Raw genomic sequence first — 13,007 nt, 5'->3', positions numbered from 1 at the left:
GACATAAATCACAGCAAGATCTTTTTTGATCCACCTCCTAGATTAATGGAAATAAAAACAAAAATAAACAAATGGGACCTAATGAAACTTCAAAGCTCTTGCACAGCAAAGGAAACCATAAACAAGACAAATACACAACCCTCAGAATGGGAGAATATATTTGCAAATGAATCAACGGACAAAGGATTCATCTCCAAAATATATAAACAGCTCAAGCAGCTCAATATTAAAGTAACTAACAACCCAATCCAAAAAATGGGCAGAAGACCTAAATAGACATTTCTCTAAAGAGGACATACAGATGGCCAAGGAACACATGAAAAACTGCTCAACATCACTAATTATTAGAGAAATGCAAATCAAAACTATAATGAGGTATCACCTCACATCAGTTAGAATGGGCATCATCACAAAATCTGCAAACAACAAGTGCTGGAGAGCATGTGGACAAAAGTGGACCCTCTTGCACTGTTGGTGGGAATATAAATTGATACAGCCACTATGGATAACAGTATCGAGGTTCCTTAATAAACTGAAAATAGAATTACCATATAATCCATCAATCCCACTCCTGGGCATATACCCAGAGAAAACCATAATTCAAAAAGACACATGCACTCCAATGTTCATTGCATCACTATTTACAGTAACCAGGTCATGGAAGCAACCTAAATTCCCATCAACAGACGAATGGATAAAGAAGTTGTGGTACATGTATACAATGGAATATTTCTCAGCCATAAAAAGGAAAGAAATTGAGTCATTTGTTGAGACGTGGATGGACCTAGAGACTGTCATACAGAGTGAAGTAAGTTGGAAAGAGAAAAACAAATATCGTGTATTAATGCATGTATGTGGAACCTAGAAAAATGGTACAGATGAACTGGTTTGCAGTTCAGAAGTTTAGACACAGATGTAGAGAACAAACACATGGACACCAAGGCGGGATAACTGTCTTGCGGTGGGGATGGTGGTGTGCTGAATTGGGCGATTGGGATTGACATGTATACACTGATGTGTATAAAACTGATGACTGATAAGAACCTGCAGTACAAACAAACAACAAAAAAACTAATACTAAACTTTCTTTGGGTTATTTGTATGGAAGTATATTAATATAAATGTTTCAGACATTACATGAAATTTCTAAAAATCTTATATGTCTGGTATAATGTTATAAGTCATAATTCTAATTATTACTTTAAAATGTATATCTCAGAAATAACTAAATTTCCCTGTCAATTGCATTATTATGAACTTTCATCAAATCTTTAACCATAGCCATTTTTAAGTCTTTTGTCGTTTACAGACAGTTCTGGGTGTACTCTGATGCTTTTGCAAAAATGCTCCTATAAAAGTGTTTCACCTTCAAGGAATTCATGGAAAAGACTCTGACAAGTACAGGTTTCTGGTAACTGACTATACTGCTGAACTGAATGAATAAGCATTTTCAGAACTCTAATGGAAAACTGATGAATTCATAAAAGTGCTAAAAAAAGATCAAGATGAAAAAAAATTAATTACATGGGACTGAGTGAACTGATGAGGATGATTACAGTTTTTGTGACTTTCTGTTTGAATAAAAAAAACAATCCCCCCCCCAAATAAAACCTGTAAATAGTCATCATGTTCTGTAATAACCTATATGGGAAAAGAATCTGTAAAAGAATGGATATATGTATACGTATAAATGAATCACTTAGCTGTACACCTGAACCTAACACAACAGTATAAATCAACTGTACTCCAATATAAAATAAAAATTAAGCTTAAAAAATTAAATTTAAAAAATTAAATTTAAAAAATAGTTATCATGGCTTATGGGTGGAATAGTAGAGTATTTGTGAAGAGAGAGAGAGGAAGGTGGGATGGCTGGGGAGAGAGGAGATTAGAAATCTTTCAGGGAGGGGCCAGAGGACGAAGGGACTTTTCACCAATGTCAGCGACCTTGGACTTTATCCTGAGGCCTATTGGGAATCACTGAAGGGTTTGGGCATGGAGTGGCTTGGTTACTATGGATATAAGGTATTGTCTTGCCCTTTCCCTTCTCATCCAGCTCAGGAAGGATGGCTGTGGCAGGGTGGTGTATTTGTATGTCAGTCAGCTGAGTATACGCAGAGCCAATCACAACACAGCACTGTGAGCCTTCGTCCAACCTGGGGGTTTCGGTCATCACCGGGCACTGGCTGAGGCTGGGTCTGGCAGCCCTTGCTTGCTGCCTCTGCAGTCACTTTTCCAAGGAAGGTCTCTGTGGTCAGAGAGCTGGTGTCAACCAGACAAACTGGCCCAGTTTGTGGTATTTGCTAATTTGGTTGTTTGATTTGGTTCCCTATCTCAGCCGCCATCACAGAAGCCTCTTTCTCTGACCCGAGAGACAATCTGAGCCCCAGGTCCCCAACCCCAGGTCCCAAACCCCAGGGAACAATCAGCTCCCCAGTGGGCAAATGTCCTCTTGTCCCAAGTGTCTTCTTATAGGAAGAGAGCCACTGTCCCACCATGGCTGCCTCTGACTGGCCTTCCCTTGAAGTTACATCCACTGAGCTCAGTTGTCCAGGAATGGAAATCACAGAGAATTCCTAAGAGAAAGAAAGAAAACTAAGAAATGGTTGTCCAGTTCATAGGATACACTCCTTAGGGGTTCCTATACAGAGCATCCTCTTTAGTTTGTGCCATTAGTCCCATGTTCCCCAGAAAACCTCTTTTGCTATACTACACCAAGATCTGCTTTTGAAAATTAGCCATCATCTAGCTGGCCAACCAGTTAGTCAGTAACTCAGTTGGTCAACCACTCAACCAGTCAGCTAGTCAGTTGTTCAGTGAACTAGCCAGTCAGTCAGCTAGTTTGTCAGCTCATTTCTTGTTTATACATTTACTTACTCACTCCCTCCATTTTTCATTCACTCACTGAGTGACTCATTCAACAGCATCCTTTACTAATTAGGCCGCCCACCCACCAGCTAGCTAGTCTATCCGAGAACAAATTTTTACCAGCTGTAAGTACTGTCCTGAACATCTTTCCTGCATTTAGGAAGCTCACAGTTTGTTTGGGTGTAGAGAAGCACTGCCTCACCCCCACCACACACACACATACACACACACACACACACACACACACACACACACACATACACACACAAATCCAGGCACCTGGGCCTCTTACAGTTTATGGATGATTTCAGTATCCATCTTCAAGTTTGAGGGAATATAAAGACAATGCATGTGGTTCAGATAAACAGGGAGAGCTACTTAGAGAGGGCAAGCATCAGCCTGAACTTGGAAAGATGAATTAGTCCAAAAAGCACCTTGGCACTTCATTGGTTCTGATGGTAAAGCCAAATTGTCTAACCTTGTGTTTGTCATTCACTTCAACTCATTCATTTAAAAAGCAATTGCCTATTCATTTATGCATTCATTTGTTTATATTTATGGAATGGACATAATATGTGTGTGGCTAGTATGAAGGGTAGATAATAAACACATGGATATATGATGAGGGTGAAACTGCTCCTACCAAAAAGGAACTTATATTTGATGCTAAAATAAATAACATATATTTTATAATTTATATGTATATCAAGTAAAAACATTAGATGAAAAGTGCTCCAAATAGTTATAAATAAAAAGCTATGGGGGTTGAACAGAAGAGGAAAACACTTCTTTGGTGAGAGGATAAGGACAGAGGTCATGGAGAAAGTATTGTTACCAACCGGAGTGGAAACCAAACCCAACTGGCCACTCATCACTCAAAAGTCAATGTTTGAGTGACAGGGGTTGGTAGAAAAAGAAAGGTGTTTTTTCAGGAAGCCGGCAACCTGGGAAGATGGTGGACTAGCATGCTAAAAACTATCTACAAGCAGAAGCAAGAATAACTACAATCCCTCAGCCTGCAGAACAAAACCCGCAAACACAGAAAGATATTAAAAAAGAAAAGGCATAAGACTATGTCCCTGATGAAGGAACAAGATAAACCCCCAGAAAAACAACTAAGTGAAGTGGAGATAGGCAACGTTCCAGGAGAAGAATTCAGAATAATGATAGTGAAGATGATCCAGGACCTCAGGAAAAGAATGGAGGCAAAGATTGAGAAGATGCAAGAAATGTTTAAAAAAGATCTAGAAGAATTAAAGAACAAACAAACAAAGATGAACAATACAATAACTGAAATGAAAACTAAACTAGAAGGAATCAATAGCAGAATAACTGAGGCAGAAAAAGGGATAGGTGACCTGGAAGACAAAGTGGTGGAAATCACTGCTGCAGAACACAATAAAGAAAAAAGAATAAAAAGAAATGAAGACAGCCTAAGAGATCTCTGGGACAACATTAAATGCACCACCATGTGCATTATAGGGGTCCCAGAAGGAGAAGAGAGAGAGAAAGGATCCCAGAAAGTATTTGAAGAGATTATAGTCAAAAACTTCCTTAACATGGGAAAGGAAATAGACACCCAAGTCAAGGAAGCACAGAGAGTCCCAGGCAGGATAAACCCAAGGAGAAACATGCTGAGACACATGGTAATCAAATTGACAAAAAATAAGACAAAGAAAAATTATTGAAATCAACAAGGGAAAAACGACAAATAGCATACAAGGGAACTTCCATAAGGATAACAGCTGATTTCTCAGCAGAAACTCTGCAAGACAGAAGGGAGTGGCATGATATATATAAAGTAATGAAAGGGAAGAAACTATGACCAAGAATACTCTATGCAGCAAGGATCTCATTCAGATTCAATGGAGAAATCAAAACATTTACAGACAAGAAAAAGCTAAGAGAATTCAGCAGCACCAAACCAACTCTACGACAAATGCTAAAGGAACTTCTCTAAGTGGGAAACAAGAGAAGAAAAGGACCTACAAAAATAAACCCAAAACAATTAAGAAAATGGTAATAGGAACATACATATTGATAATTACCTTAAATGTGAATGGATTAAATGCTCCAACCCAAGATACAAAACAAAGATACAAAAACAAGATACAAAAACAATACCCATATATACGCTGCCTACAAGAGACCCACTTCAGACCTAGGGACACATACAGACTGAAAGTGAGGGGATGGAAAAAGATATTCCATGCAAACGGAAATCAAAAGAAAGCTGGAGTAGCAATATTCATATCAGATAAAATAGACCTTAAAATAAAGAATGTTACAAGACACAGGAAGGACACTACATAATGATCAAGGGATAAATCCAAGAAGATGATATAACAATCATAAATATATATGCACCCAACATTGGAGCACCTAAATACATAAGGCAAATGCTAATGGCTATAGAAGAGGAAATCAACAGTAACACAAAAATAGTGGGGGAATTTAAAACCTCACTTACACCAATGGGCATATCATCCAGAGAGAAAATTAATAAGAAAACACAAGCTTTAAATGACACAATAGACCAGATAGATTTAACTGATATTTATAGGACAGTTCATCTAAAAAATGATTACACTTTCTTCTCAAGTGCACACAGAACATTCTCCAGGACAGATCATATCTTGGGTCACAGATGAAGCCTCGGGAAATTTAAGAAAATTGAAATCATAGAAAAAATCTTTTCTGACTACACCACTATGAGATTATAAACAAATTACAGGAAAAAACACCATAAAAAACACAAATTCATGGAGGTTAAACAATACACTACTAAATGACCAAGAGATCACTGAAGAAATCAAAGAGGAAATCAAAAAATACCTAGAGACAAATGACAATGAAAATACTATGATCCAAAACCTATAGGATGCAGCAAAAGCAGTTCTAAGAAGGAAGATTATAGAAATACAATCCTACCTCAAAAAACAAGAAAAATCTCAAATAAACAATCTAACCTTATGCCTAAAGGAACTAGAGAAAAAAGAACAAAGAAAACCCAAAGTTAGCAGAAGGACAGAAATCATAATGATCAGAACAGAAATAAATGAAATAGAAACAAAGAAAACAATAGGAAAGACAAATAAAACTAAAAGCTTGTTCTTTTAAAAGATAAACAAAATTGACAAACCTTTAGCTAGACTCATCAAGAAAAAGAGTGAGAGGACTCAAATCAATAAAATTAAAAATGAAAAAGCATAAATTACAACAGACACTGCAGAAATACAAAGCATCCTAAGAGACTACCACAAGCAATTCTATGCCAATAAAATGGGCAACCTGGAAGAAATGGACAAATTCTTAGAAAGGTATAACCTTCTAAGACTGAACCAGGAAGAAACAGAAAATATGAACATACCAATCACAAGTACTGAAACTGAAACTGATTAAAAATCTTCCAACAAACAAAAGTCTTGGACTAGATGGTTTCACAGGCGAATTCTATCAAACATTTAGAGAAGAGATAATACCCTTCCTTCTGAAACTCTTCTAAAAATTTTCAGAGAAATGAACACTCCCAAACTCATTCTACAAGGCCACCATCACCCTGATACAAAAACCAGAAAAAGATACAACAAAAAAAGAAAATTACAAGCCAATATCACTGATGAATATAGACGCAAAAATTCTCAACAAAATACTAGCAAACATAATTCAACAACATATTAAAAGATCATACAATGGCCCTGGAGCCCAAGGGGAGGGCGGCCTCACTGAGGCTGTTGGCTCTGGAGGGGCCCCACCAGCCGAAGCTGCGACAGTCCTTGGGATCACGGACCAGAGTGAGTACAACGTGTAGGAGATTCAAGATGGCAGAAGAGTAAGATGCCACCTTCCTCCCAACAAATACATCAGAAATACAGCTACATGTGGAACAGCTCGTACAGAACACCTACTGAACGCTGGCAGAAGACTTTAGACCTCCCCAAAGGCAAGAAAGTCCCCCAAGTACTTGGGTAGGGCAAAAGAAAAAAGAAAAAAACAGAGACAAAAGAATAGGGATGGGACCTGCACCACTGGGAGGGAGCTGTGAAGGAGGAAAGGTTTCCACACAGTAGAAGCCCCTTCCCGGGTGGAGACTGCGAGTGGTGGAGGGGAAGCTTCGGAGCCGCGGAGGAGAGCGCAGCAACAGAGGTGCGAAGGGCAAAGCGGAGGGATTCCCACACAGAGGAACTGTGCTGACCAGCACACACTAGCCCGACAGGCTTGTCTGCTAACTGCTGGGACGGGTGGGGGTTGGGAGTTGAGGCTCGGGCTTCGGAGGTCGGATCCCAGCGAGAGGACTGGGGTTGGCGGCGTGAACACAGCCTGAAGGGGGCTAATGCGCCACAGCGATCCGGGAGGGAGTCCGGGAAAGTCTTGACCTGCCAAAGAGACAAGAAACATTTTCTTGCCTCTTTCTTTCCTGGTGCGCGAGGAGAGGTGATTAAGAGTGCCGCTTAAAGGAGATCCAGAGAAGGTAGCGAGCCATGGCTATCAGCACGGACCCCAGAGACGGACATGGGATGCTAAGGCAGCTGCTGCCGCCACCAAGAAGCCTGTGTGCAAGCACAGGTCACTATCCACACCTCTCTTCCTGGGAGCCTGTGCAGCCCACCACTGCCAGGGTCCCGTGTTCCAGGGAAAACTTCCCCGAGAGAACGCATGGTGCGCTTTAGCCTGCAGCAACGTCACGCCGGCCTCTGGTGCCACAGTGTTGCCCCGCATCTGTACCCCTCGCTACCCCAGGCCTGAATGAGCCAGAGCTGCTCCTTTAACTCTGCCCTGTCTGAGAGAAGAACAGATGCCCTCAGGCGACCTAAACAGAGGTGTGTCCAATTCCAAAGCTGAACACCAGGAACTGTGCGAACAAAGAAGAGAAAGGGAAATTTCTCCCAGCAGCCTAAGGAGCAGCAGATTAAATATCCACAATCAACTTTATGTACCCTGCATCTGTGGAATACCTGAATAGACAACGAATCATACCAAATTGAGGAGGTGGACTTTAGGAGCAACGATATATATGTTTTTTTCCCTTTTTCTCTTTTTGTGAGTGTGTATGTGTATGCTTCTGTGTGTGAGTTTTCCTGTATAGCTTTGGTTATACCCTTTGCCTTTGGGTTCTGTCAGTCCCTTTTTTTTTTTTTTTTTTTTTTAGTTTTTTTTCTTAATAATTATTTTTTATTTTAATAATTTTATATTTTTAATTTTCCTTTATTTTATTTTCCTTTATTTTATATTCTTTCTTTCTTTCTTTCTTTTTTCTTTCTTTCTTTCTTTCTTTCTTTCTTTCTTTCTTTCTTTCTTTCTTTCTTTCTTTCTTTCTTTCTTTTGTTCTCCATTTCATCCTAAGCCATGTGGAGGACAGGCTCTTGGTGCCAGCTAGGCATCAGGACTGTGCCACTGAGGTGGGAGAGCCAAGTTCAGGACACTGGTCCACAAGAGACTTCCCAGCTCCACGTAATATGAAATGGCAAAAATTTCCCAGAGATCTCCTTCTCAATGCCAAGACCCAGATCCACTCAATGACCATCAAGCTACAGTGCAGGATACCCTAAGCCAAACAACTAGCAAGACAGGAACACAACCCCATCCATTAGCAGAGGGGTGACTTATATCATAATAAGGTCACAGACACCCCAAAACACACCACCAGACGTGAACCAGCCCACCAGAAAGACAAGATCCAGCCTCGTCCACCAGAACACAGGAACTAGTCCCCTCCACCAGGAAACCTACACAACCCACTGAACCAACATTAGCCACTGGGAACAGACATCAAAAACAACGGGAATTACGAACCAGCAGCCTGCAAAAAGGAGACCCCAAACACAGTAACTTAAGCAAAATGAGAAGACAGAAACACACACAGCAGATGAAGGAGCAAGGCAAAAACCCGCCAGACCTAACAAATGGAGAGGAAATAGGTAGTCTAGCAGAAATGGAATTCAGAATCATGATAGTAAATATGATAAAAATGTTGGAAATAGAATGGAGAAAATAGAGGAAATGTTTAACAAGGACTTAGAAGAACTAAAGAGCAAACAAAGAGAAATGAGCAATACAATAAAAATTCTCTAGGAGGGATCAAGAGCAGAATAACTGAGGCAGAAGAACGGATAAGTGATCTGGAAGATAAAATAGTGGAAATAACTACTGCAGAGCAGAATAAAGAAAAAAGAATGAAAAGAACTGAGGACAGTCTCAGAGACCTCTGGGACAACATTAAATGCACCAATGTTCAAATTATAGGGGTCCCAGAGGAAGAAGAGAAAAAGAAAGGGACTGAGAAAATATCTGAAGAGATTATAGTTCAAAACGATGCTAATATGGGAAAGGAAATAGTTAATCAAGTCCAGGAAGCACAGAGAGTCCCATACAGGATAAATCCAAGGAGAATCATGCCAAGACACATAATAATCAAACTATCAAAAACTAAATACAAAGAAAAAATATTAAAAGCAGCAGGGGAAATACAACAATTAACACACAAGGGAGTCCCCATAAGGTTAACAACTGATCTTTCAGCAGAAACTCTGCAAGCCAGAAGGGAGTGGCAGGACATATTTAAAGTGATGAAAGAAAAACCTACAACCAAGATTACTCTATGCAGCAATGATCTCATTCAGATTTGATGGAGAAATTAAAAGCTTTACAGACAAGCAAAAGCTAAGATAATTCAGCACCACCAAACCAGCTTTACAACAAATGCTAAAGGAACTTCTCTAAGCAGGAAAGAAAACAGAAGGAAAAGACCTACAATAATAAACCCAAAACAATTGAGAAAATGGTAATAGGAGCATACATATCGATAATTACCTTAAATGTAATGGGATTAAATGCTCCAACCAAAAGACATAGACTGGCTGAATGGATACAAAACGAAGACCTGTATATATGCTGTCTACAAGAGACCCACTTCAGACCTAGGGACACATACAGACTGAAAGTGAGAGGATGGAAAAAGATATTCCATGCAAGTGAATATCAAAAGAAAGCTGAAGTCTCAATTCTCATATCAGACAAAATAGACTTTAAAACAAAGACTACAGCAAGAGACAAAGAAGGACAGTACAGGATGATCAAGGAATTGATCAAAGAAGAAGATATAACAATTGTAAATATATATGCACCCAACATAGGAGCACCACAATACATAAGACAAATGCTAACAGCCATGAAAGGGGAAAATGACAGTAGCACAATCATAGTAGGGGACTTTAACACCCCACTTTCTCAAATGGACAGATCATCCAAAATGAATTAAATAAGGAAACACAAGCTTTAAATGACATATTAAACAAGATGGACTTAGTTGATATTTATAGGACATTTCATCTAAAAAAAACCAGAATACATATTCTTCTCAAGTGCTCATGGAATATTCTCCAGGATAGATCATATCTTGGGTCACAACTCAAGCCATGGTAAATTTAAGAAAATTGAAATCATATCAAGTATCTTTTCCGACCACAATGCTATCAGACTAGATATCAATTACAGGAAAAACTCTGTAAGAAATACAAACACATGAAGCCTAAACAACACACTACATAATAACCAAGAGATCACTGAAGAAATCAAAGAGGAAATCAAAAGTACCTAGAAACAAATGACAATGAAAACACAGTGACACAAAACCTATGGGACGCAGCTAAAGCAGTTCTAAGAGGGAAGTTTATACCTATACAAGCCTACCTTAAGAAACAAGAAACATCTCAAATAAACAACCTAAACTTACACCTAAATGAACTAGAGAAAGAAAAACAAAAACCCCCAAAGTTAGCAGTAAGAAAGAAATCATAAAGATCAGATCAGAAATAAATGAAAAAGAATTGAAGGAAATGATAGCAAAGATCAATAAAATTAAAAGTCGGTTCTTTGAGAAGATAAACTAAATTGATAAAAGATTAGCCAGAGTCATCAAGAAAAAAATGAGAGAAGACTCAAATCAATAGAATTAGAAATGAAAAAGGAGAAAAATAACTGACACTGCAGAAATACAAATGATCATGAGAGATTACTACAAGCAAATATATGCCAATAAATTGGACAAGCTGGATGAAATGGACAAACTCTTAGAAATGCACAACTTCCGAGACTGAACCAGGAAGAAATAGAAAATATGAACAGACCAATCACAAGCACTGACATTGAAACTGTGATTAAAAATCTTCCAACAAAAAAAAGCCCAGGACCAGATGGCTTCACAGGCGAATTCTATCAAACATTTAGAGAAGAGCTAACACCTATCTTTCTCAAACTCTTCCAAAATATAGCAGAGGGAGGAACACTCCCAAACTCATTTTACAAGGCCACCATCACTCTGATACCAAAACCAGACAAAGATATCTCAAAAAAAAGAGAAAACTACAGGCCAATATCACTGATGAACATAGATGCAAAAATCCTCAACAAAATCCTAGCAAACGGAATCCAACAGCACATTAAAGGGATCATACAGCATGATCAAATGGGTTTTATCCCAGGAATGCAAGGATTCTCCAATATATGCAAATCAATCAATGTGATACACCATATTAAGAAGTTGAAGGAGAAAAACCATATGATCATCTCAATAGATGCAGAGAAAGCTTTCGACAAAATTCAACACCCATTTATGATAAAAACCCTGCAGAAAGTAGGCATAGAGGGAACTATCTTCAACATAATAAAGGCCATATATGACAAACCCACAGCCAACATCGTCCTCAATGGTGAAAAACTGAAACCATTTCCACTAAGATCAGGAAAAAGACAAGGTTTCCCACACTCGCTACTATTATTCAACATAGTTTTGGAAGTTTTAGCCATAGCAATCAGAGAAGAAAAAGAAATAAAGGGAATCCAAATTAGAAAAGAACTAAAGCTGTCAGTCTTTGTAGATGATCTGATACTATACATAGAGAATCCTAAAGATGCTACCATAAAACTACAAGAGTTAATCAATGAATTTGGTAAAGTAGCAGGATACAAAATTAATGCACAGGAATCTCTTGCATTCCTCTACACTAATGATGAAAAATCTGAAAGTGAAATTATGAAAACACTCCCATTTTCCATTGCAACAAAAAGAATAAAATATCTAGGAATAAACCTACCTAAGGAGAAAAGACCTGTATGCAGAAATTATAAGACACTGATGAAAGAAATTAAAGATGATACAAATAGATGGAGAGATATACCATGTTCTTGGATTGGAAGAATCAACATTGTGAAAATGACTCTACTACCCAAAGCAATCTACAGATTCAATGCAATCCCTATCAAGCTACCACTGGCATCTTTCACAGAACTAGAACAAAAATTTTCACAATTTGTATGGAAATGTAAAAGACCCCGAATAGCCAAAGCAATCTTGAGAAAGAAAAACGGAGCTGGAGGAATCAGGTTCCCTGACTTCAGACTATACTACAAATCTACAGTAATCAAGATAATATGGTACTGGCACAAAAACAGAAATATAGATCAATGAAAATAGAATTGAAATCCCAGATATAAACCCATGCACATATGATCACCTTACCTTTGATAAAGGAGGCAAGAATATACAGTGGAGAAAAGACAACCTCTTCCGTAAGTGGTGCTGGGTAAACTGGACAGCTACATGTAAAATTATGAAATTAGAACACTCCCTAACAACATACACAAAAATAAACTCAAAATGGATTCAAGACCTAAACGTAAAGCCAGACACTATAAAACTCTTAGAGGAAAACATAGGCAGAACACGCTATGACATAAATCACAGCAAGATCCTTTTTGATCCACCTCCTAGAGACATGGAAATAAAAACAAGAATAAACAAATGGGACCTAATGAAACTTAAAAGCTTTTGCGCAGCAAAGGAAACCATAAACAAGACCAAAAGACAACCCTCAGAATGGGAGAAAATATTTTCAAATGAAGCAGCTGACAACGGATTAATCTCCAAAACATACAAGCAAGTTATGCAGCTCAATATCAAAAAACAAACAAACAATGCAATCCAAAAATGGGCAGAAGACCTAAATAGACATTTCTCCAAAGAAGATATACTGATTGCCAACAAACACATGAAAGAATGCTCAACATCATTAATCATTAGAGAAATGCAAAACGAAACTATAATGAGATATCATCTCAAAACCGTCAGAATGGCCACCATC

This window comes from Leucopleurus acutus (assembly GCF_964270905.1).
Source record: "Leucopleurus acutus genome assembly, chromosome: 2".
NCBI lineage: Eukaryota > Metazoa > Chordata > Mammalia > Artiodactyla > Delphinidae > Leucopleurus > Leucopleurus acutus.
Note: the sequence above shows the minus strand (reverse complement) of the source record.